This window comes from Hemiscyllium ocellatum, unplaced genomic scaffold (genome assembly GCF_020745735.1).
Source record: "Hemiscyllium ocellatum isolate sHemOce1 unplaced genomic scaffold, sHemOce1.pat.X.cur. scaffold_2937_pat_ctg1, whole genome shotgun sequence".
Taxonomy (NCBI): Eukaryota; Metazoa; Chordata; class Chondrichthyes; order Orectolobiformes; family Hemiscylliidae; genus Hemiscyllium; species Hemiscyllium ocellatum.
Window position 1 is genome coordinate 12,133 of NW_026868254.1, and position 26,774 is coordinate 38,906.

Sequence of the window (26,774 nt, forward strand, 5' to 3'; positions counted from 1 at the left end):
ATGAGAATACATATCTCCATCCCTAACTCTGCAAACAGCTCTAGCTGCAGCAATCCGTACTGGCTTTGTAACATTGTTCAGGACTTTGCCTCTCTCTGTTACACCCTCACCACCTCCAGAACCTTCAATTCTCCCTGTTCCTATCATCTGACAATGTTTCCTCTTCCTACTGCACTCCTCCTGCTAGGAGAATCCATAGCGATCTCTTTAACAAATGTGTCCAAGTTTCTAAATGCTGGCTTCTCAGAATTGATCGTTTTTTTTTCATCTCTTAATCAAATCTGTTAAGTCCTGGGCCAAGACCGTCCAAAGTGGGGAAAGAGCATTGGGAAGGTGTTGAGCACCTCGAAACTTGCTGTGGTGAAAATAGGAATCCAGCAGAAAACAGCACAAGGAGAGCGCTGTCACGCCAACGCCCCACCCACCCTCTTCCCATGTCCACCTCATGCCCCATGTGTAATAGTGTGTGTGGAAGGCCACATCGGTTTGTACAGCCAACTCTAGACTTTCCCACCCTCGCCCCGAGATTGGGAGAGAGTCAGCCTCATCTGTGAGCCACCGCCAAAGAGATGATGAGATATGAAGATTGAATCCCCTCACAATTATCCCAGTGCCTTTGTTACAAATTCAAACAATTCCCTGTTAATACAGTGTCTAGTAATGTGATATCACTCAGTATCTCTCCATGTGGTACCCCTCGCTGTGTCGGTCTATTTGCTGCCTCTGGCAGCATTTCTCCCTCTTACAGATGCTCTGAGATGCTGAGTCAACAGAATTGTCCACTCCAGATAGACGCAGCAGCACATACAAGGGATGGAGACTGGGATTCTCGAGATCTCTGCTGGACTCAGTGCCACTCTGCATGAGTTATCCTCATTACATCAGTCTAATTTCCCATTCTGTCTATTTCTGTCTCATGCAGGTAATCAGGATGTTCCTAACTCCTGTCTCATCCATCACCTCATTGAAGCTGGTTGGTCAGCCAGAGAGAGAGAGATGGAGAGGGAGATCTGGAGCCTTCAGTAAATCCTGCAGCCGGTAAGATCACTCACAGTAAACAGCACAAGATGGAGGTGGTAGACTTCTATATTCCGACCTGGAAGACAGGACATAGATACAGAGCTGGGCAAGGAACAGCAACATTCTAGGCTTCATTCCCACCATCTTGTGAGGGTCCTGCTTTCACCTCTGCTGTACTGGTCCTCAATGCGACAGCACAGGGGATAGCAGGCATCAATCCTGGCCCATTCTGTGTTAGTGATCTCTGTAATATCCTCCAGTCCAGATAATCCTTCCTCTGTTTGGAATCTCCACACCATTCTCCCTGTCTCTGTCAGGTTCTTCAATCCCTAACATCCTAATTCCTAAACTTCTGCAGTAGATACTCAATTCCTTCATCCCTGTAAACCCTGACTGTCCTGTCTATCCCTGTAAGCTCCTCCCACCAACACCACCCTCCATGTCAATGTATTTATCTTTAACCTCTCCAACGGTCCCTACCTATGTAATCTTCTCCAGCTCCTACAACCCTTCCTTAGCTGTGAAAAAATTGTAATCTCCTTGTCCTTCTCTAATTCTTTGATCTTTATCTTGTTAAATTACACCCTCATTCCCGACACCATACCCCTCGCGACCACAGGAACCTCCTTCAGTTTGTACAACCCTCCCTATTTGTGTAACTGTCTCCACCCCAGTAACCTGGCATTCTCCATTGCCTTCCCATCTCTGTAGCCTCCAGAGCCTAGAAGCCACCTTATATTTATAAACGTCTTCAGTCACGACAACCTTCCATATCTCTGTTAGTATACACAATACTCTCCTAGATGAAACAGCCCCCTGTCTGTGCCTCTCAGTCTGCCTACCTCTTCCTTTCTCCATCTCTATACCTATCTCCAGAATCTAATCCAGCTCCCTCTATCTCTGTAAATTCCTCCAATCCCCAAACCCCTTTGTCCCACTGACATTCTTGACCAGATGTAACTCTGTTTAACTCTAACATCCTTGAGTCCCTGTAAGCCTCCCTGTCTCTGTAACCTCTACCCATCTGTTCAACCCCCCACTACTGAGGAATGACTCCCTGCATTCACCATAAGGCAGATGGGATGACAGTGAACAGATATGATGGAACTGTCATTCCGGAGATTTAGCTGCAGAATGACCATCGCTGGGAGTGAATACTGAAGGGTTGTTGGGATAGAGTCATGGAGTCAGAGAGATGTACTACAACATGGAAACCAGCCCTTCGGTCCAACCCATCCATGCTGTGCAGATATCCCAACCCAATCTAGTCCCAATAGGCAGATTCAGCAAAAAGCCAACAAGTTGTGAAGGAAGGATGAGGTTAATGCATTAATGAGACAGTCATGTGGATCTGAATAACAAAAGTGGAGCTGAGAATAAGCAAGCAGCAGCAACCGTTAGCAGGAATTCTTTTGTAGGCACCAACCAGTGATGGGAATGTCAATACGGTTACAGTCAGGACACTGAATGTACTTGTAGCAAGAACAGTACAGTACCTGTGTGTGACAGTGGTGTGATCTCCATGCCGACTGATACAGCAGTGAGTATCAGTGCTGTAACGGATAGAATCCTGGATTGTATGTGAGATGGTTTTCTATAACATCATATCATATTTGTAGATCAAGTGCTGTGTACGAATAAATATCCAATAATCCCATTATAAAGGAGTTTTGTGAGCAGAAACCCATAATATTATGCAGGGCATATTGAGTTTGTGCTCAGACCATGAGATGTAGGAGGGGAATGAGGCCATTTGGCCCATTGAGTATACTGTGCCCTTCAGTCAGATCATGGCTGATCTGATACTGTTCAACTCTACTTTCCTGCCTTTTCCACAAAACCCTTGTTTCCCTGATTCAGTAACATCTGCAGGAGGTTACAGAACAGTTGGAGAGATAGACAGAAATGGCAAATTGGGTTTAGTCTGGACAAGTGTGAGATGATGTCAAATTCAGGAATAAAGTTCTCATCCTGAGGGATATTGATATCCAGAAGGATCTTGGTGCAAGTCAGTAACCCCTGAAAATGGCAACAGAAGTGTTTCAGATGGGAAACAAAGCAAATGGAGCACTGACCTTCATCGGTCACAACGTTGGGTAAAGTGGTTTGCATCTGATGCTGTAATTGTATAAAACGTTTGTTTGGCCACATTTGGAGAACTGTGTGCAGTTCTCATCTCCACACAATAGGGAGGATGGGGAGGCTTTGGAGAGGGTGCAAAAGGGGTTTATCAGCACGTTGCCTGTGTTAGGGTTTTTAAGTGTGTGTTAGGTGTTAAGAGGAAATTTAACAAAGTTGAATTGCTTTGTGAGGGTATCAGAGGCTGACAGGTGTCCAGGTACAGGGATATAACATTAGGACAGGGATAGATAATGTAGATAGTCAGCATCTCTTTTCCAATGTGAAAGTTTCAAATACTAGAGTGTAGAGGTTTAAGGTGAGAAAGAGAAAATTTAAACGAGATGTGTGAGGCAAGTTTTTTTTTGCAGAGAGTGGAAGTTGCCAAGCGAGGTCATAGAAAGAGAAATGTGAGTAAAGTTTTGAAGTGGGATTTCAACAGAAACATGAACGGGAAGAGCATAGAGGGATATGGACCACGTGCAGGCAGATTGTATGAGTTAGAATAGCATCATGGACAGCATAGACATGGTGGGCCGAAGGGCCTGTTGCTGTGCTGTGCTGTTCAGTTTTCTAACTTCCCAGCATCCGCCCGATCAGAGCCCCTCAGAATGGATGGTTCATTCCATTTCTCTCTCATTATCTAAACTTCAATGGGTTCAACCTCAACCTACTCCACCTCTTTTCATTGGAAAATCCCTCCATTCCCAGGATCAGCCGAGTGAGCCTTCTCTGACCTGCCTCCAATGTGACAATATCTTTCCTTCAGGCACTCTCACTGTTCATAATATTGAACCTTGCATCGTTTTAGCAAAACCTCCCTTTTTTAGACTCCATTCCCTCTGTAATAAATGCCAGCATTTGATTTGCCTTCTCTATTCCCTGCTGACCCTGTGAGCTACCTTTTTCAGATTGATACACAAGAACTCCCACAACCCTTTCTGCTGCCCGTCTGAAACCAAATAGAGTTACCCTGTCAGTAAGTCGGGACCATACTGACATTGTTAGAAAGGATATGTCAATATACAATAACTGGCCACTTAGAAACACATTTGATAAAAGAGAATTTGTTTCTGAGCCTGTTGGATTTAATTTGTTGGTGTGAATATAAATGGCAGAATTGTAAGGGTGTGAGAGGGGATATCATGTATTTGAATTATGAGAAGCCTTTGTGCAAGTTTCAGTCAGGGCTAAAGAGTAACTTAGTAGAGAATAGGGTCCCTTAAAGATCAATAAGGTCACCCCTGTGTGGAACCAGAGGAGATGGGTGAGATATTAGACAAAATAGCCTTGTCAGTATTTACTGTGGAGAAAGACATGGAAGCTCGGGAACTTGGAGAAATAAATAGCGATGTCTTGGAAAGAATCCTCACCAGAGAAGAGAAAGTGCTGGAATCTTAAAACAAATAAAGGTAGATCAATCCTCAGTAGCTCATTGGGTCGATACTAGAATATTGTGGGAAGCTAGGGAAGAGATTGCAGTGTCCTTAACAGAGATATTTATATTATCAACAGACACAGTGAGGTGTTGGAAGACTGGAGGGCGGCTAATGCTGTTCCATCACTTAAGGGCTGCAGGGAAAAGCCAGGAAATTACAGCCCTGTGAGCCCAGTGATGGGGAAGTTGTTGGAGGAGATTCTGAGAGAAAGGAGCTCCTTACATTTACAAAGGCAAAAGCTGATTTGAGATGGTCATCATGGCTTTGTGAGTGGAAAACCACGTTTCTCAAACCGGATTGACTCTTCGAGGAGGTGGCCAAGAGATAGATGAAGGCAGAGCAGTCAACGTTGTCCACGTGGACTTCAGCATCTAGTCAAGCGGAAGAAAGAAGCTAACTTGAGGTTGAGGAAGCAAGGATCAGACAGGACTCCAGAGAGTTACATTGGGTGGCGCGGTGTCTCAGTGGTTAGCTCTGCTACGTCAAAGCACTACAGGCTCCATTTCGATGAGAGCCTCAGGCGACTGTCTGTGGGGAGTTTGCACATTCTAGCCATGTCTGCGTGGGTTTCCTCCAGGTGCTCCAGTTTCCACCCACCATCCAAAGATGTGCAGATTAGGTGACTCAGCCATGCTAAATTACCCATAGTGTTCAGGGATGGGTAGTTTGGTGCATTAGTCAGGGCAAATGGAGAGTAACAGGGTGGGGGAATGGGGCTGGGTTGGATACTGTTTGGAGGGTTAATATGGAGGTGTTGGGCCAAATGGCCTGTTTCCATACTGTAGAGATTCCCTGAAGGTACCAGGAAGGAACCAAGGAATGGACTTAGGGCAACTAGAAGGCAGCATGAAAAAGCTTTCTTGGGAAGGCTTAAGGAAAACTGTGAGGCATTCTCCACTTCTGTGAGGAACAAGAGGATGGTCAGAGTGAGAATAAGGCCACTCTGGGATAGTGGAAGGAACTTGTCTCTGGAGTCACAGGAGGTAGGGGAGGTCTTTTAATGAATACTATGCCTCAGTGTTCACTGCTGAGAAGGGTCTTGTTGTTTGTGAGGACAGTGTGAAACAGGCTGATGGGTGGATGTTAAGGAGGAGGATGTGCTGAGAATTTTGTAAAAGATAAGGATAGATAAGTCGCCGAACCAGACTGGATGCGTCCAAAGTAACTGCACGAAGGGAGGGAATGGATTGCTGCGCACCTGGTGATGACCTTTGCACCCTCACTGTCCACTGGAGTCGGACCAGTTGATTGGAGGCAGGATAATATTATTCCCTTGTTCACGAAAGGGAATAGGAATAATCCTGGGAATTGCACACCTGTCAGTCTTATGTCTGTGGTGTGCAGATTATTGGAGAGGATTCTGAGAGAGAGGATTTATTTTTCCTTGGGAAACCATAGTTTGATTAGAGATAGTCAGCATGTTTGTATAAGGGCCAGGTCATGCCTTAAAAGTCTTATTGAATCTTTTAAGAATGTGACAAAACACCTTTATGGCTTATTCAGGAAATACAGAGGCATGGGATACAGGGAAACCTGTCTGTCTGGATACAGGATTACTGGCCCACAGAAGACAGAGGGTGATGATAGCTGGAAATAATTCATCCTGGAACTCAGTGACCAGTGGTTTTCTGTAGGGTGTGATTACAGCTCTTGTGCTCTTTGTGATTTTATGAATAAGTTGGATGTGTGAGTGGAAGGGTCGGTTAGTAGACTTGCCAATGACACGAAGGTTGGTGGCGTGGCTGACAGTGTGGAGGTCTGTTCTAGATTGCAACGGGACATTGACAGGATGCAGAGCTGGGCTGAGAAATGGCAGATGGAGGTCAATCTGGAAAAGTGTGAAGTCATTCATTTTGAAGATTGAATTTGAATGCAGAATACAGGGTGAAAGGCAGGATCTTTGGCAGTGTGGAGGAACAGAGGGATCTTGGGGTCCAAGTCCATAGATCCCTCAAAGTAGCCACCCATGCTGATAAGTTTGTTAAGAAGGGATATATTTTGTGGGATTTCATTAGTTTGGGGATTGAGTTTTAAAGCGGTGAGGTTATGCTGCAGCTCTCTACAGCCCTGGTTAGACCCCACTTGTAATATTGTGTTCAGTTCTGGTCCATTCATTACAGGAAGGATGTGGAAACTTGAGAGAGGGTAAAGAGGAGATTTACCAGGATGCTGTCTGTACTGGAGGGCATGTCTTATGAAGAAAGGTTGAGGGAGCTACGGCTTTTCTCATTGGAGTGAAGAAGGGTGTGGTGTGATTTGGCAGAGGTGAACAAGGTGATGAGAGGCATTCATAGAGTGAATAATAAGAGATATTTTCTACGCTCATATAAATAGCTATTACAAGGGGTTATAATTTTCGGCTGATTAGCGGATGGTTAAGGGGAGATTTCAGAGGTAGGTTCGTAACGTACAGAGTGGTGGCTGAGTGGAATGCACTGTCAGCGGTGGCAGTAAAATTAGATGCATTAGGGACATTTAATATACTTCTGGATAGGCACATAGATGATAATAAAATGAAGGGTATGGAAGGTAGAGTCATAGAGATGTACAGCACGGAAAAAGACCCGGCGGTCCAACCCGTCCATGCCGACCAGATATCCCAACACAATATTGTCCCACCTGCCAGCACCCGGTCCCTATCCCATCAAAGCCTTCCTATTCATATACCCAACCAAATGCCTCTTAAATGTTACAATTGTATCAGCCTCCACCCTTCATCTGACAGCTCATTCCATACACGTACCACCCTCTGCGTGAAAAAGTTGCCCCTTAGGTCTCTTTTATATCTTTCCCCTCTCACCCTAAACCTATGCCCTCTAATTCTGGACTCCCCAAACCCAGGGAAAATACTTTGTCTATTTACCCTATCCATGCACCTCATAATTTTGTAAACCTCTTTAAGGTCACCCCTCAGCCTCCCGACGCTCCAAGGAAATCACCCCAGCCTGTTCAGCCTCTCACTAGAGCTCAAATCCGCCAACCCTGGCATCATCCTTGTAAATCTTTTCTGAACCCTTTCAAGTTTCCCAATATCTTTCCGATAGTAAGGAGACCAAAATTGCACGCAGTATTCCAACAGTGGTCTAAACAATGTGCTGTACAGTCGCAACATAACCTCCCAACTTCTGTACTCAATACTCTGACCAATAAAGGAATGCATACCAAACGCCTTCTTCACTATCCTATCTACCTGGGTCTCCATTTTCAAGGAGCTATGAACCTGTACCCCAAGCAACACTCCCAAGGACCTGACCATTTCATGTATCAGTCCTATTAAGATTTCCTTTCCCAAAATGCAGCACGTTGCATTTACCTGAATTAAAGTCGATCTGCCACGTTTTTTTTTATCTTACGGTCAGATAAAAGATTGGCATGTCATCATGGCCGAAGGGTCTTGTTCTGTACTTTTCTGTGTTCTACGTGTCATATGGTAAACTGGGTAATAAACTCAGATCAGCGTAAAATGATATGGCATTCAGGAGGAGCTAGTGAACTGGACAAAATGATGGTCTTGATGGTAGGAGACAGAGGGTGATGGGAGACATGCTGTTTTTCTGACTGGAGGCATGTGACCAGCGGTGGAGTGGGTCCCCTGTTGTTTGTCATTTGGTTAAATGGTTTGGATGGGAACATTGGTTTCCTGTTAAGTAAGTTTTTTGGGTGATACTGACATTGGTGGTAAAGTGGACAGTGAAGAAGGTTATCTATGATCCAGCAGGATGGACAGTACTGCTGGGAGAGTGGGCTGAAGAATAGCAGATGGAGTTCAATTAGGTAAATGTGAAGTGTTCCATTTTGGTGAAACAAACCAGGGTGGGACTTGTACAATTAATGTTCGGGCCCTGGGTAGTGTTGTCCGTCAGAGACCAAGGGATGCAGGTACACAATTCTTTGAAAGTGGTGTCACAGGTAGGCAGGCTGGTGAAGCAGGCGTTTGGGATGGTTACCTCATTGGGCAGAGCATTAAGAGAAAGGGTTGGGACGTCATGTTGTATCTGTACAAGACATTGGTCAGGCCACTATAAAAGCATTGTTGATCAGTGGGAATAACACATCAGGTTCACTGATCTTTTGTGTATAACATCTGACATCTTAACCTGGTCTGGCTAACATGTGACCCCAGACCCCCTGCAATATGGCTGACTCTGACCTGTCCTCTGGGTAATTAGCAGTGACACACTCATCCCATGAATGAATAAATAAAAATACCTATGTCCCTCCCTACCTCTGCAAACCCCCCCAGCTGCAGCAATTCAGACTGACTTCGTAACACCCTGACCACTCTCTGTAACACTCTCACCACCTCTGGCACCTTCACTTCTCCTGTTCCTTTTGTGACATTATACCCTGACAGTGATTCCCCTTCCCACTGCTGCCCTCCTGCTAGCAGACCCTTTGCAATCCCTTTAAAACTTATTCCTATAACACAATCTCCCTTCACGATTTTAAGTAATTTTTGGTGATCTTCTAAGCCTCATAATCTAATATGATACATTTTGTCCTGAGTGAGGGGCCTTGCTGAGGTTTTGTCTGTTTCAATGGAATCTTATTTTGTTGAGTGATTTACACTGTTCCTTCAAATATTTTCCACTGTTCATTTACAGACCCATATTTCAGTCTGTTTAGCCTGTTTACCTTGGTCAGTTCTCATCTCAAACCCAAGTAATTGGCTGTTTTTGTTTCTAGTTGTACCTTGTCCTTTCTGTGATTCACTTTAAAACTTTATATTTATTTAAACTGCATTTTATCACAATTTCCCTGAGGATCTCTGCAGGTGACATTCCTCATTCAGTAAGTTTGATCACACAACGGTCGCACTGAGATAGTTACATCCCTAACCAATTGCACAATTTGTTATTCAAAGAAACACTGAAAAAAATTCTCTGAACTCCTCTTCCAATATCCCTGTTGTCAGTGTGACTGTCCCAGATTATGTGAATATTGAAGTTTCCCAAAATTATCACAATGTGTTTGTTAAAAAAATTCCAGTGAGTTCCTGTGTAACGCAGTGATGAGCAATGGAATGCTGTTCGGTAGCTAAAACTGTTCTTCTGCTTGTGTCCTTGGCAAGTAGTAGCCAGAATTTACATTCAGACTGACTCCACTTCATGATCTGAGACCAAATGCTTTCTCTGTAATGCCTTTCTTACCCATTATTGTTTGCGTTACCCATTTTGCCTGAATTTCCGCAAGGTTGTGATCCATTGACTATTTCTGTCCACCTTTTGTTCACCCTGTAACCACATCTCTCTGGTGTCTAAACCTCTTTTATCTCGGTGTCACAAATCAATCTACCTTATTGAAGAGACATTCAAAAAACATAATTTACTCTTTCCCATAATTTCCTGTCACAAACCGATTCCCTGATGTACAGTTTTAGTTAAGCTCTGTCCCATCCTGTTCCTTTCTGCTTGTCTTCTGCCACATTCCCATACTGCTCCCATTCTTCACCTTTTCCCTTTGGATTTGGAAAGCTCCTTTCACTGGCATCCTCTCTGTCAGTTGAAAGCCCCATCCATAAACTTACCGATATGATTGGCCCGGACCCTGGCCCCAGCGCAGTTCCAGGGGGACCATCCTCATGGATTATTTATTAAATCAGGTATGGGATGTGGGTGTCTCTAGCTGACCAGCCTTTCTTGCCCAGCCCGAGCTGCCCTTGAGCTGAGTAACTTGCTCGGCCATTTCAGAGGGTAATTGAGAGGCAAACACTTTGCTGTGGGGATGTCGTGCAGACCACGTGAGGATGAGCAGATGTCCTTATCTAAAGGACAAGGGTTTGGGGTTTTTGAACATCTGCAATGGTTTCATATTTATTTATGGATTGTTAATTACTATTTTTAAAATTATTTATGGTGAGATTAAAACCCACTTCCCCTGAACATTAGCTGAAGTTTTGGATAAATTCTCTCGCAGTAATACCACTCGGTCATCAATTCGCCTGCTCAGTGGTTGCTCATCCCTGAGCACTGATACCAGGGCATCATGAAGCTAAACCCATTCTTCCAACATGACTGTGTGATCCTGAGGTCTTCCAGCACTCTGGTGATATCATTCAGTCTCTCTCCCTTTGGTATCCCTCACTGTGTGGGTCTAATTGCAGCCTCTGTCAGAGCCTCCCGCTCTTGCAGTTACTCCAGATCCTGAGCAAACAGAATTCTCCACTCCAGAGAGATGCAACAGCGCAGACCAGGGATGGAGTGGGATTTTCCAGATCTCTGTGGGGTTCATTTCCATTCTCCATGTGTAAACCTCACTGCATCAGTCTAATTCCCCATTCTGTCTATTTTTCTGTCTCCTGTAGGTCCTCAGGAAAGTGCTGACTCCATAGACTTCCCAATTGCTGGGTGTCTCGTCCAACACCTCATTGAAGTTGATTGGTCAGCCAGAGAGACAAAAGGCAGAGAGATCTGGAGCCTTCAATAAATCCTGCAGTGAGGTAAGTTCACTCACAGTGTACACAGCAGGGAGCAATGGGAGGGCTCCAAACATCATCTAACATGACATGACATAGATACAGTGCTGGAGGGTAAGTACAGTACAGTACAGAAACACCCCTGGCTGAATCACCACGTCTACATTAACTTACGTTGCACTGAGACAGCATGGGGAGTTCATAGTTATCAGTCCAGGCCGGTGCTGTCTTAGTGAGCATCAGGGCAACAGAGCGGAAAGCAGGCCTCCGACGAGATGTGGTGAATGCTGCCTGGGATCTTTCTGTTCTGTGTTCTCCCTCCAACACTGTACTAAGACTCACTACTCTGCAACACTCTATGTGTGGCATGGCTTGTGCACCGGTGTCTTCAGTCATTTTTAACTCCTATAACAGTTCCTGTCCCTGTAACTCCTCCCTTCCTGATAGACCCTCCACATATTTGAAACGTACTGCATTTTAGACTACCATCCCTTTCACTATAACTTGCTTCAGTGTCCACAACATGCTTTACTTCCGTACACTAATCCTCTTTACCTGGATACAGAGTGATACAGCACGGAAACAGAACCTGTGGTCCAACTCGTCAATGCTGCCCATGTTTCCTATACTGAATGAGTCTCATTTGCCTGCGTTTGGCCCTTAGCTCTTCAAACCTTCCCCTCTCCATGTTCCTGCCCAAAGGTCTTTTCCATGTTGTCATTGTTCTTGTTTCTCCCATGTGCCCCCTGGCACAAGGTTCTGTCTGTGCACCATCCTCTGTGGATAATGTTGCCCCTCAGCTCCCTCTTCAAATCTTTGCTCTCTCACCTCCAGTTTGTACCCTCAAGTTTTGGACTCCCTTACCCTTGGCTATTCACCATTCTTAGGCCCAATCCTTGTGACACTCCACCAGTCACTGTCCTCCAGTCTGATAAGCAACCCTCACCACTACCCTCTGTCTTCTACCTTTGAGCCAGTTCTGCATCTAAATAGCTACTTCTCCCTGTATTCCATGAGATCTAACCTTGCTAACCAGTCTCCCATAGGGAACCTTGTCGAACGCCTTACTGAAGTCCATATAGATCACATCTACCGCTCAGCCCTCATCAATCCTTATTGTTATTTATTCAAAAAACTCAGTCAAGTTTGTAAGGCATGATCTCCCACGCACAAAGCCATGTTGACTATCCCGATTCAGTCCTTGCCTTTCCAACTACATGTACATCCTGTCCCTCAGGATTCCCTCCAGCAACTTGCCCACCACCGAGGTCAGGCTCACTGGTCTATAATTCCCGGCTTGTCCTTACCACTCTTCTTAAACAATGGCACCGCATTAACCAACCTCCAGTCTTCTGCCACCTCACCTGTGACTATTGATTATACAAATATCTCAGCAAGAGGCTCAGTAATCACTTCTCTCGCTTCCCACAGAGTTCGAGGGTACACCTGATCAGGTCCTGGGAATTTACCCACCTTTATGCATTTCAAGCCATCAACACTTGCTCGTCTGTAATATGGATATTTTGCAAGGTGTCACTATCTATTTCCCGACATTCTATATCTTCCATATCCTTTTCCACAGTAAAAACTGATGCTAAATACTTGTTTAGTATCTCTGTCTTTTAAACGTTGTCATTGTACCCACATCCACCCTTCTTCAGCAAGTTCATTCCACAATCAAAACACCGTCTGTGGAACAATTTGCCCCCATGTCTTTTTTTGAACATTGCTCTCTTCTAAACTTTAAGACGTGGTCCCTCCTCTTGGGAGTCCCCCATCCTGTGTTAAAGACAACTACCATTAAATCGATCTATATACCTTATTTTTAAAAATTTACTTTTATAACATCACGTCTCAACTTCCAGGCTCGAGTGAAAAAAGACTCAGCCTGTCCAGCCATTTTGCAGAACTCAAGCCTTCCATACCCAGCAACGTCCTGGTAAATCTCTTCTGAATCCCCTGCAGCTTAATAATATCCTCCCTATAACTGGGCGACCAGAACTGGACAGAGTATTGCAGAACAGGCCTCACCAATGTCTGTGCAATCTCAACATGACGTCCCAAATTCTCCATTCAATGGACTGAGCAATAGTCAGGCATGCCAAGCACTGTCTTATCCATCCTGTGATGCAAACTTCAAGAATTATGTACCTGAACCCGGAGGTCCCTCTGCTCTAAAACACTAACTGAGGCCCGAACAGTAATTGTATCGGCTCTACCTTTGTTTGTTTTACCAAGTGCATTATCTTGCATTTATTCAGATTGAAGTCCATCTGCAATTTTTCAGCTCATTCACCCATATCATCAAGATCCCTTTGTAATCTTAGCAAACCTCCTTCACTGTCCACTATGTCACCCTCCAGCCTTCCAGCCCATCACACATGGCTGTCATTGGTACAAATACCTTTGTTAGCGGCTCCACAGTTCCTTCCCTAACATCCCACAATGCCCTGTGATACATGTAATCAGGTCCTGGGGCTTTCCATACCTTTGTGTTTTAAAACGTCCAGCACCGCCTCTTCTATAACATGCCCTCTTTTCAAGCCATAGAGATGTACAAGGGAAACAGACCCTTCGATCCAACTCATCCATGCTGACCAGAAGATCTAAATAAGTCCATCCCATTTATCAGCATTTGGCCCATGTACCTCTAAACCCTTATTATTCACATACCCATCCATCCCTTAAATGTTGTCATAGTCTAAGTATGTGTTACTTTCTCCCTCAGCTCATTCCATACACACATCACCGTGTGCATAAAAAAGCTGACCCTTCAGTCCCTTTTAAACCTTTCCCCCTTTAACCTTAAACATATGCCCTTTAGTTTTGGACTCCCCAACCCCTGGTAAAAGACCTTGAATGCTTACCCAATCCATATCCCTCATGGATAATCCTCTGTCAGGTCACCCCTCAGTCTCTGATGCTCCAGTGAAAATAGCCCGAGCTTATTCAGCAACAACCCCGGCAACATCTTGTCAATCTTTTCTGAACACTTTCAAGCTTCCCAACCTCCTTCCTATAGCGGGATACTGGAATTGCAGCAAACTCCAAATATGGTCTAACGTATTACTCTTGTTCCCTGAGTTCCCCAGTCTTTGTCAACAGTAAGTTCTGGAGTCACAAAATGTGTTTAAAGTCTAGCCATATCCTACGGTTCCACACATCAATGATCTCATTGATCCTTAAGGAACACTATTTTGTTTCGAGTTACACTTTTACTCAATATAGTTATACAATCACTTTTGCATTCTCCCTATCATTTCCTGCCGAGGCTATTTCATGTACCCTTTCTGCATTCCTGATTTCCACCCAAAGTGTATCCCTACAGCCCCTTGATCCTCATGCATTCCCTTGATCCAGCTGGCGATACCTGAAATATGCCCTTTTTCCTTGTCCAATAGACAGCCAGTGTTTCCGAGGGCTGTCAGCATTGAGCTGCACACAAACAGGAACATACTGGTGGTGATCGCTCAATTTATCTCACTTTTAAAATATTCTCAGTTGCCAGACTTCCCTTTCCCTGCAAATAGACTCCCTGATCACCTTTTGAAAGTTCCTGTCTAATACTGTCAAGATTGGTCTGGTCCCATTTCATACCTTGAACTTGTGGACCAGACCTGTTCTTTTCCATCTTTATTCTTAAGCTAAGAGAATTGTGGTCATTTTGGCAAAATGCATTCCCACTCACACATCAGTCCCTTTCCCGACCTTGTTTCCCAAGGGAAGGTCAGGCTTTGCCCCTTTCTCTTTTCAGACCATTTACATATTGTTTGGGAATTTCTTGAACATAATTACCAAATTGCTACCTTGCAAATGCTGAACACTGGCAGTCCCAGTCTAGGTTTGGAAAGTTGAAAAACCCCAACCATAACAGCCCTATTATTCTGATTGATATTTGAGATCTCCTGATATATTTGTTCCTCAGTCTGCCACAGACTATTCGGGGTCAGTAGGACAATCGTATCAAAGTGATGACCCATTCTTATTTCTCAGTTGCACTAACATAACTTCAGTGGGCAATCCCACAGGAATATCCTCTCTAAATCTTGCTGTGATGATTTATGCAATCAAAACCCACCACCACACATCCTCTCTTGCCTACCCTTTGATGCTTCCTGTAGCATCTCCACCTTGAACCAATGTGCTGACAGCCCTGCCCCTCCCTCGGCTTTGTTTCTGTAATAACTGTAATGTCCCAGTCCCATGTTCCAATCCATGCCCTGAGTTTATCTTCCGTAGCTGTCAGGCCCGTTGTATTGAAATAAATGCAGGTTAATCATCAGTTTCTCCCCATTTCCTGCTATATTCTTGCTTGCCTTGTCTGCTGAAATTGTTCTCATTAACTTGTGCATCAGCCTCAATCTTCTTTCTGGCCTTAGGACTGTTTAAGATGCAACACCCTACCAGACTGGTTTATATCCTCTCAAGCAGCTCCTACAATTCGCCCCACCAGGATGTGGATCCCCCTCCTGCTCCCAGTTCAGATGTCTTCCCCACCCTGTCAACATGTGCTGACAACTTCACACATCCAGAGACTTGTCCACCAAGGTCCCTTGTTCCTCAGTACTCCAGGTGGACCTACCATTCATGATGTATATCCTTCACTTATGAGACTTCCCACAGTGCATTACCTCACAGTGATCAGAAGTAAACTACATCTGCCATTACTCTGCTCAGTTTATCATCTGATCGATATCAGACTGCAGCCACACCGACCCGCCGAAGCACAACCCACCTATACCCCGACATTTACCCCTTTTACCTAACACTACGGGCAATTTAGCATGGCCAATTCACCTAACCCGCACATCTTTGTGACTGTTGGAGGAAACCGGAGCACCCTGAGTCGGGAATTGAACCCGGGTCTCAGGTGCTGTGAGGCAGCAGTGCTAACCGCTCTGCCACCGTGCCGCCCACAAGTTATGCTTTCACATCCAAGTTATTAGTGTACATAATAACCAGCAATGGTTCCTGCACAGATCCCTGTGGTACACCCACTGGTGAAAGAATTTCAAACATGAAGAAGTGTATCCGCTAATTTTGTATCTAATTTGCGAACTTGCCTTGTGGCTCTTTACATTTGAACCAGCCTTCCATGAGGGATTTTGTCAACCGTCTTATTCAAGTCCATGTAAACCACATCATCTGCACTGCCCTCATCAATATTTTTAGACACCATTTCAAAAAAACTGAACTGAATTCCTCAGACAGTATCGTCCTCTACCACATCCGTGATGACGCTGCCGAGGTGATCTTTGCCTTTGCAAGTGTCGATTCATCCTCACAATTGTTCCCAATAACCGCCCCCCCCCCCCCCCCCACCCCCGCTGTCAGACTATCTGCTCTGTAATTATCTGGCCAATCTCTGCTGCCCTTCTTGAACAAAGGAACCGCATTAGCGATCCTCCAGTCTTTCAGAACTTTACCTGTGGCCAGCAAAGTATTAAAAATATACACCAGGGCCCCAGCAAACTCCAGCCTTCCTTCCCATAGCAACTTGGGATACATTTCATGAGGCACTGGGGATTTCTCCACCTTTATGCCTGTGAAAACATTTAATACCTCCTCCTTATTCATCTTATCATGTTCTAAAACCTCACCATCCCCACTGAAATCCCCGACTACAATGCCTTTCTCCTGTGTCAATACAGATGGGAAGCTTTCATTGAAGACCTTACCTACTTCCTCTGGCTCCATGCACGGATTGTCCCTTTGGTTTCTAACAAGCCTCGCTGTTTACCTGGGAATCGTCTTCCTCTAACTGTACTCATTAAACACATTGTGGCCTCTCCTTAACAGTATCTGAAAAGGATATTTCATGCCCATTATTTGCCCATCATTTTAAGGATCCCCTTGCACTCTCTATACGTTGGTCGGTCTTTGCCTGTTTTCATCGCATTGTATTTCCTTTATCAAGCTCAGGATACCGCTTGACCAGTATTCACTGGAGTTACTGCCTTTGTCAATCACTCTTCGCAGAACACACTGGCCTTGAATTCTCCCTGTATCACTTTGACGCACTTCCTCTTTCTGAATATGAACCCAACTGCAAATAGTTCCTCCCGGTCTGTGTTTGCCAGATCCTGTCTCGTGATAATGATAATGCCCAGTGACAGTGATATTCTAACAATTAGGGGGCTTCCACAAATTTGGCGTCTTCACCTCTGCCTTGTCCTTATATTTTACCAAAATGCCTTTGAAACCAACTGTTATGACCCCCATCACCAAAACACTATAAAAATCCTTACGTTTGTCATCTTGTCCAGCACCTACAGCCCACTCTGTCTGTAACATCCAGCCCTTACTGACCTGCCCACCTGTGTACCTTCCTCCAGCCTCTCCAGCACATGATGTCACTGTAACCTTCTCCAGTCCCAGCAGCACTCCTCCATCCTGTCCTGCAGCACCTTCATTACCTCTAACCTTCCACCATCCATTTCACCCCACTGTCTGTACAGAGTCCTCCAGTTCCTACAGCGTTTCCTGCTAACCCTCCCTTTGTGTAACATTGTGAAGCCACCTGAAAGCTCCTGAGATCTGTAACCTTGCCCTCTCTCTCTCTTCTCTGTGACTAACTCCCATCAGTACAATGTTTCTTACCTCTGATCACCTCCAGTCAGGACGAGCCTTCTTAGCTCTCGAACATCCTGCAGCCACTAAAAGCATCAATGTGCCTGAAATATCCTCTCAATTGTTGCAACAATTCACGTTCCCACAACTGCATCTGTCCATAACCTTAGTCAGTCCATAGAATCCTTGCTAACTCAGTAACCTCACCCAGTGTGTACAACTCTGAGTATGCCTAACTTCATCCAGTTTCCCCAACTGTCCCTACCTCTAATTGTAGAGAGAATCCACAACCTTCCCTATTGTGTTAACTCCCTCTAGTCCCTCTCATGGACACCATCTATGTAACCTTCTCCTGTTCCAAGAGACCCTTGTGAACTTGTGACCTAGTCCAATCTCTGCAGTGCTCTGTATAATCAGCCTCACTGTGCCTGGAACCTGGCTTCAATTCCAGCCTTGGCCGACTGTCTGTGTGGTCTTTGCATGTACTCCCCTCTGACTGTGTGGGTTTCTTCCGGGTGCTCCGGTTTCCTTCCATAGCCCAACATTTGCACGATACGTGGATTGGCCATCAGAAATTCACTGTAGTATTCAGGCAAGTGTGGTTTAGGTGAGTTCACCACGAGAAAGGCAGTGTTTAATGGACAGGGAGAGGGATGGGTCTGGTTAGAATGCTCTTTAGAGGGTTGATGTGGATTTGTTGGGCCAAATGGCCTTTTTCCACACTGTGGAGATTCTATTCAGGTTATTGCCCAGTCCTGTCAACCATCCCCAATACTCTCCTTATATGTGGAGTCTCCAACAGTCTCTAAAACACTCCTTGGCGATGTAAGATTCTCCAGTCCTTACCACAATCGATATGGCTGTCACCACTTCCTGCCTTTAGAATAATCCCTAAAATTATTGCCATTCGTTACATCACTCCCAATCACTGTTTCATCCTGAAACCCCCAAAAACATTTATATCTCTGTAAACTCATCTGAACTGTCTATATTTCCTTTTGACAATCCCATTCTGAGACTTTCTCCATATCAAAGAAGTCATTAAGTGTAGGTAACCCTTATTATTGTAACCTCCCTCCAGCCTTACAGCACTGAGGATCTGTAGAAACTCTTTTCAAACCGACAGCCATCTCTGTGTCTGTAATCTCCTCCACTCCCCATAATACATTCTCTCTGAGCTCTTCTGTAGTCCATTAAACACTCCCAAACACTGTCTGCATCAGTGTAACCTTCTCCAAAAACACCACGTTCCTTATCTGTGTAAATCCCGACACCAGTCCCTATCCCTCTAAGCTCCGCCTAATACAACCCTCCGTGTGTGTATTCACCTTCAGTCCCAACATCCCTCCCTATCTGTGTAATCTTCTCCATGTTCTTTTTTGTTCAGTATCTTCAACTGTCCCTGTCAGTGTAATCTCTTCTGGACCTGAAAACTCCCCCTCTCTTTAACTTTCTCAGTCTACACAACCCTCACTATCTGTAACCTACTCCTGTTGGAGAACTCTCCCTCTGTGAACTGCTCCAAATCTTCAACTCCCTATGAGCTCCTGCAGTCTTACAGCCCTCCCTGTGCACATAACCTCTTCCAGTCCCTAAAACGCCATCAGTCTGTGGAGTCCCTACCAGCATCCCTATCTGTGTTATCCTGTCAGGTCCCTGCTACACTCCCGATCTGTAGATCCCACTCCAATGCCTGTGTTTCACCCGGTCCTGTTCCTACAAGAACCATTAACTATGTAACATTCTCCCGTCACTATCACCCACCGTGTCAATGTAAGCTCCTCCTGTATCTCCATCCAGTTACGCATCTCCATAACCTTCTCCAGCTCTTACATCCCTATCTGTGTAGACATCACTCTCCACTCGAACCCTCCCTACCGCAGGAACTTCCTCCTGTTTGTGCTATGCTCCCTTATCTGTGAAACTGTCTCCAACCAAACTTGCCACCCCAATCTCTCAAAAACGAACCCAGATTCCACAGCCTCCATGTCTAAATAACCCCCAGAGCCTAAGCCTTCCTAGATCTTTAAACATCTTCAGTCACGATGACCCTCCATATCTCAGTTTGTTCCGCCAGATGTTACAAAACTCTTTATCCCTGCAACCTACTCAGCTGCCAAAAACAGTCCCTGTCTGTGTAATCGAGCCCTGTCCTACCAACAACCTTATCCCTGTAAACTCCGCAATCACTCGTAGCATTCCAACTGTTTGTAATTTTTATTAATGACTTGGATGAGGGCATTGAAGGATGGGTCAGCAAGTTTTCAGATAACACAAAGATTGGAGGTGTCGTTGAAAGTATAGAGGGCTGTTGTAGGCTGCAGCGGGACATTGACAAGATACAGAGATGGGCTGAAAGGTGGCAGATGGAGTTCAACCTGGATAAATGCGAGGTGATGCATTTTGGAAGGTCGAATTTGAAAGCTGAATACAGGATTAAGGATAGGATTTTTGGCAGTGTGGAGGAACAGAGGGATCTTGGGGTGCAGGTACATAGATCCCTTAAAATGGCCACCCAAGTGGACAGGGTTGTTAAGAAAGCATATGGTGTTTTGGCTTTCATTAACAGAGAGATTGAGTTTAAGAGTCGTGAGATCTTGTTGTAGCTCTATGAAACTTTGGTTAGACCGCACTTAGAATACTGCATCCAATTCTGGTCACCCTATTATAGGAAAGATGTGGATGCTTTGGAGAGGGTTCAGAGGAGGTTTACCAGAATGCTGCCTGGACTGGAGGGTTTATCTTATGAGGAGAGGTTGACTGAGAGCAGACTTTTTTCATTGGACGAAAGGAGGAGGAGAGGGGACCTAATTGAGGTATACAAGATAATGAGAGACATAGATAGAGTCGATAGTCAGAGACTATTTCCCAGGGCAGAAATGACTAACATGAGGGGTCATAGTTTTAAGCTGTTGGAGGAAAGTATAGAGGGGATGTCAGAGGCGGGTTATTTACACAGAGTTGTGAGAGCATGGAATGCGTTGCCAGCAGCAGTTGTGGAAGCAAGGTCATTGGGGACATTTAAGAGACTCCTGGATATGCATATGGTCACAGAAATGTGAGGGTGCATACATGAGGATCAGTGGTCGGCACAACATGGTGGGCTGAAGGGCCTGTTCTGTGCTGTACTGTTCTATGTTCTATGGTCTAATTAGAGACAGTCAGCATGGGTTTGTGAGGGACAGGTCATGCCTCACAAACCTTATTGAATTCTTTGAGGATATGACAGAATACGATGATGGCTCATTCAGAAAAGAAGGTTGATTGGGATACAGGGAAATCTGTCTGTCTGGATACAGGATTGGATGGCCCAGAGAAGACAGAGGGTGGCAGCAGATGGACAGTATTGAGCCTGGAGCTCAGTGACCAGTGGGGTTCTGTAACAATCGGCTCTGGCACTCTGTTCTTTGTGATTTTTGTCAATGACTCGGATTGTGGGTTAGTACGTTTGCCAATCGCATGACGGTTGATGGAGTGATGGGGAATGTGGAGGGCTGTTGTAGGTTGCAGTGGGACATTGACAGGACGCAGAGCTGGGCTGGGAGTGGCAGATGGAGTCCAATCTGGAAAAATGTGAAGTGATTCATTCTGGAAGGTGGAATTTGAATGCAGGATACAGGGTGAAAGGCAGAATGCTTGGCAGTGTGGAAGTACAGAGAGACCATGGGGTCCATGTCCATTGATCCCTCAAAATAGCCACGCACGTTGGTAGGGTTGTTAAAAAGGCATATGTTGTGTTGGCTTCCCTAAGAAGGGGATTGATTGTAAGAGCCGTGAGGTGTTACTGCATCTTTATAGCATCCTGGTGAGACCACACTTGGAATATTGTGTTCAGTTCTGGTCCCCTGTTTACAGGAAGGATGTGCAAGTTTTAGCGAGCGTACACCCGAGATTTACCAGGATGCTGCCTGGACTGGAGGGCAGTTCTTACAAAGAAAGGTTAAGGGAGCTAAGGCTTTTTTCATTGGAGTGAAGAAGGGAGCGGGCTGACTTTGTGGAGGTGAACAAGTTGATAAGAGGCACAGAGAGAGAGTGAATAGTCAGAGACATTTCCTCCTATGGAATAAATGGTTATTACAAGGCGGTATAATTTTAAGGTGAATGGAGGATGGATAAGCGGGTAGAGAATGGTAGGTGGTTGGAATGCACTGCCAGTGGTGGTAGTAAAATTAGACACATTCGGGACATTTAATAGACTCTTGGATAACATGTGGATAATAGTGAAATGAAGGGTATGTAGTTTACTTTGTTCTTACAGTTGGATAAAAGGTTGGCATGAAATCATGGCCGAAGGGTCTTGGGCTGTACTGTTCTGCGTTCTGTGTTCTGTCTGGTATACTGGGTGATAAACTCAAAGCAGTGTAAAAGGATATGGCATTCAGGAGGAGCTAGTGAACTGGATACAAAATTGGCTTGATGGTAGGAGACAGAGGGTGATGGGAGACATGTTGTGTTTCTGACTGGAGACATGTGACCAGTGGTGTAATGGGTCCACTGTTGTTTGTCATTTGGATAAATGGTTTGGATGGGAATATTGGTTTCCTGGTAAGTAAGCTTCTTGGGTGACACTGACATTGGTGGTAAAGTGGACAGTGAAGAAGGTTATCTATGATACAACAGGATGAACAGTTCTGCTGGGATAGTGGGCTGAAAAATAGCAGATGGAGTTTAATTAGATAAATGTGAAGTGTTCCATTTTGGTGAAACAAACCAGGGTGGGACTTGTACAGTTATTGTTCGGGCCCTGGGTGGTGTTTTCAGTCAGAGATCCAGTGACCCAGGTACACAGTTCTTTGAAAGTGGTGTCACAGGTAGACAGGCTGGTGAAGCAGGCGTTTGGTGTGGTTATCTTCATTCGGGAGAGCATTAAGCGTAAGAGTTGGGATGTCATGTTGTGGCTGTAAAAGACATTGGTGGGGCCACAGTAAAAAACATTGTTGATCAGTAGGAAGAACTCATCTAGTTCACTGACCTCCTCTAGTGAAGGACATCTGACATTCTAACCTGACTCCACACCCACAGCAATATGGCTGACTCTGAGCTACCCTCTGGGTAATTAGCAGTGGGGACAAAGAACGTTGTTCCAGGCAGTGACACCCACACCCCATGAATGAATATATAAAAATACCTATGTCCCTCCCTACCTCTGCAAACCCCTCCAGCTGCAGCAATTCAGACTGGCTTTGTAACACCCAGACCACTCTCTGTAACACTCTCACCACCTCCAGCACCTTCACCTCTCCCTGTTCCTATTGTGTCAATGAACCCTGACCAAGGTTCCCCTTCCCACAGCCCTGCTCCTGTGAGCAGACCCATTGCAATCCATGAACATTTACTCCTAAAACACACTCTCACTTCAGGACTTTATGGTGATCTTCTCAGCCTCATAATCTAGTATGATCCCTTTTGTCCTGAGTGAGGGATCAGTGGGAGTTTCTTGCTGAGGATTTTACTTTTTCAATCGAACGTTCTTTTGTTGAGTACTTTGCATTGTTCCTACAAATGTTTTCCACTGTTCATTTTCAGACACATATTTCAGTCTGTTTAGCCTGTTTACCTTGGTCAGTTCTCCTCTCAAACTCTAGTTGTAGCTTGTTCTTTCTGTGATTCACTTTAAAACTTTATATTTCCTTAAACTGTACTTCATCACAATTTCCCGAAGGATCTCTGCAGGTGACATTACTCATTCACTAAGTTTCATTACACGGTCGCTCTGCGATAGTTATGTCCCTTAACAGTTGCACAATGTGTTTTTCAAAGAAACACTGAAAAAAAATTAACCGAACTGCACTTCCAATATCAATGTCGTCCGTGTGATTGTCCCAGATTATACAAATATTGAAGTTTTCCAAAATTATCACAATACCTTTGTTAAAAAATTCCAATGAGTTCCTGTTTAATGCAGTGATGAGCAATGGAATGCTGTTCGGTGGCTAAAACTGCTGCTTGTGTCCTTGGCAAGTAGTAGACAGAGTTTACATTCAGACTGACTCTACTTCATGATCTGCGGCCAAATGCTTTCTCTGTAATGCCTTTGTTATCCATTATTGTTAGCGTTGCCCATTTTGCCTGAGTTTGCACAGGATTACGAACCACTGAATATTTTTGTTCACCCTGTATCCATGTCTCCCTGGTGTCTAAATCACTTTTATATCTGTGTCACAAATCCATTCACCTTATTGCAGCAACATTGTCCATTCAAAAAAAAAACATAATATCCTCTCTTCCACAATTTTCTGTCACAAATCTATTTGCTGATGTACAATTTTAGTTTAACTCTGCCCCATCCTGTTCCTTTCTGTTTGTCTTCAGCCACATTCCCATGCTGTTCCATTGCTTCACCTTTTCCCTTTGGATTTGGAAACCTCCTTTCACCTGCATCCTCTCTGCCAGTTTAATGCCCTATCCAATAACCTACCAACATGATTGGCCAGGACACAGGTCCCAGCACAGTTCCAGGGGGCCCATCCTGGTAGCTTTCATTTTAAAATCAGGTAGGGGATGTGGGTGTCTCTTACTGACCAGCCTTTCTTGCTCAATCCTAGAATCCCCTGAACTGAGTAACTTGCTCGGCCATTTCAGAGGGTAATTGAGAGGCAAACACTTTGCTGTGGGTATTATCATGCAGACCAGGACAGGATGGGCAGATGTTCGTATCTAAAGGACAAGTGTTTGGATTTGTTGTACTTCAGGAATGGTTTCATACTTATTAGTGGATTGTTAATAATTGTTTTTAAAATTATTGATTTCAAATGTCTCCTTTTCAGATGGCGGGATTCAAACCTGTCTCCCCTGAACATTAGCTGAGGTTTTGGATACATTCTCTCACAATAATAGCACTAGGGCATCACTTCATCTGCTCATCCCTGAGCACTGATACAAGGGCATCATGAAGCTAAACCCATTCTTCCAACATGACTGTGTGATCCTGACATCTTCCAGCAATCTGGGACTATTACTTAATATCGCTCCATTTTACAGATCTCTGTGGGACTCAGTGCCATTCTCCATGTGTAACCATCACTGCATCTGTTTAATTTCCCATTCTGTCTATTTCTCTGTCTCCTGTAGGTACTCAGGAAAGTCCTGACTCAATAGCCTTCCCAGCTGCGGGGTGGATTATCCATCACCACATTGAAAGCAGTTGGTCTGCCAGAGGGAGACAAAGGGAAAGGAGATCTGGAGCCTTCAATAAATCCTGTAGTGAGGTAAGGCCCCCCACAATGCACAGAGCAAAGAGCAATGAGAGGGCTCCAAACATCTGTTAACACAACATGACATAGATACAGTGCTGGAGGCGAGCACAGTACACACACACCTCGGACTCAATCACCGCCCCAATGCAACTTCTGTTATATTAAAGCTCACTACTCTGCAATACTGTATCTATGGCATGTCTTGTAGTCCAGTGTCTTCAATAATTTTTAATTCCTGTAACAGATCCTATGGCTGTAACCTCCTCCCTTCCCGATAGTCCCTACACATATTTGAAATGTACTGCATTCCAGATGACCATCCCAACCCCTGTAACTTTGTTCAGTGTCTACAATATGCCTTATCTCGGTAATCTCCTCCTTCAATAAGGTAAAAACAAGGACTGCAGATGCTGGAAACCAGCGTCTAGATTAGAGTGGTGCTGGAAAAGTACGGCAGGTCAGGCAGCATCCGAGGAACAGGAAAATCGATGTTTCGGGCGAAAGCCCTTCCTCAGGAACAGAGGCGGGGAGCTTGCAGAGTGGAGAGATAAATGAGCGAGGGTGGGAATGGGAAGAAAGTAGCATAGAGTACAATAGGTGAATGGGGTGGGGAAGAAGGTGCTAGGTCAGAGTGGAGGATGGGGGAAGTTAGCAATGAGTACAATGGGTGAATGGGGGTGGGGATGGGGGTGAGAGGTCAGAGATGAGGATGGAGTGGATAAGGTGGGAAGGGAGATAGGCCATTAGGACAGGTCATGAGGGCGGTGCTGAGCTGGAAGGCTGGAGGTGGGGTGAGATGGGGGAAGGGAAAATGAGGAAACTGGTGAAGTCCACAATTATGCCCCGGGGTTGAAGTGTTCCGAGGCGGAAGGTGAGGCGTTCTTCCTCCAGGCGTCGGGTGGTGAGGAAGCAGCGATGGAGGAAGCCCAGAACCTGCATGTCCTCGGCAGAGTAGGAGGGGTAGTAGAAATGTTGGGTCACAGGCCGGTGGGGTTGATTGGAACGGGTGTACCAGAGATGTTCCCTAAAGTGCTCTTCTAGGAGGTGTCCAGTCTCCCCAATGTAGAGGAGACCGCATCGGGAGCAGCGGATACAATAAATGATATTGGTGGATGTGCAGGTAAAACGTTGGATGTGGAAGGCTCCTTTGGGGCCTTGGATGGAGGTGAGGGGAGAGGTGTGGGCGCAGGTTTTGCAATACCTGCGGTGGCAGGAGAAGGTGCCAGGAAGGGAGAGTGGGTTTTTGGGCGGCGTGGAACTGACCAGGTAGTCACGCAGGGATGGTCTTTGTGGAAAGTGGAGAGGGGTGGGGAGGGAAATATATCACTGGTGGTGGGGTCAGTTTGGAGGTGGTGGAAATGGCGGCGGATGATTTGGTTTATGGGAAGGTTGGTAGGGTGGAAGGTGAGAACTAGGGGCATTCTGTCCTTGTTACGGTTGGAGGGGTGGGATTTGAAGGCGGAGGTGTGGGATGTGGACGAGATGCGTTGGAGGGCATCTTTTACCAGGTGGGAAGGGAAAATCCGATCTCTAAAGAAGGAGGCTATTTGGTGTGTTCTGTGGTGGAACTGGCCCACCTGGGAGCAGGTACGGCGGAGGCAGAGGAATTGGGAATAGGGGTTGGGAATTTTGCAAACGGTAGGGTAGGAAGTTATGTAATCTAGGTAGCTTTGGGAGTCGGAAGGTTTGTAAAAAAATGTCAGTGTCAAGTCAGTTGTCATTAATGGGGATGGAGAGGTCCAGGAAAGGGAGGGAGGTATCAGAGATGATCCAGGCAAATTTAAGTTCAGGATGGAATGTGTTGGTGAAGTTGATGAATTGCTCAACTTCCTTGAGGGAGCACGAGGTGGTGCCAATGCAGTCATCAATGTTGCAGAGGAAGACGTTGGGAGTGGTGCCATTGTAACGACGGAAGATGGACTGTTCTACGTAGCCAACAAAGAGACAGGCATAGCTGGGGCCCATGCGGGTGCCCATTGCTACCCCTTTGGTCTGGAGGAAGTGGGAGGATTTGAA

General features: G+C 45.3%; 1 long non-coding RNA gene across 1 annotated transcript; it reads left to right on the top strand.

Moving 5' to 3' along the window:
- Nucleotides 1-929: 929 nt before the first annotated feature.
- Nucleotides 930-24,699, top strand: LOC132812708 (uncharacterized). Its single transcript, XR_009643768.1, has 3 exons — nucleotides 930-1,038; nucleotides 10,882-11,016; nucleotides 24,634-24,699. It is a non-coding gene; the product is annotated as an uncharacterized LOC132812708 (long non-coding RNA).
- The last annotated feature ends 2,075 nt before the right edge of the window (nucleotides 24,700-26,774 follow it).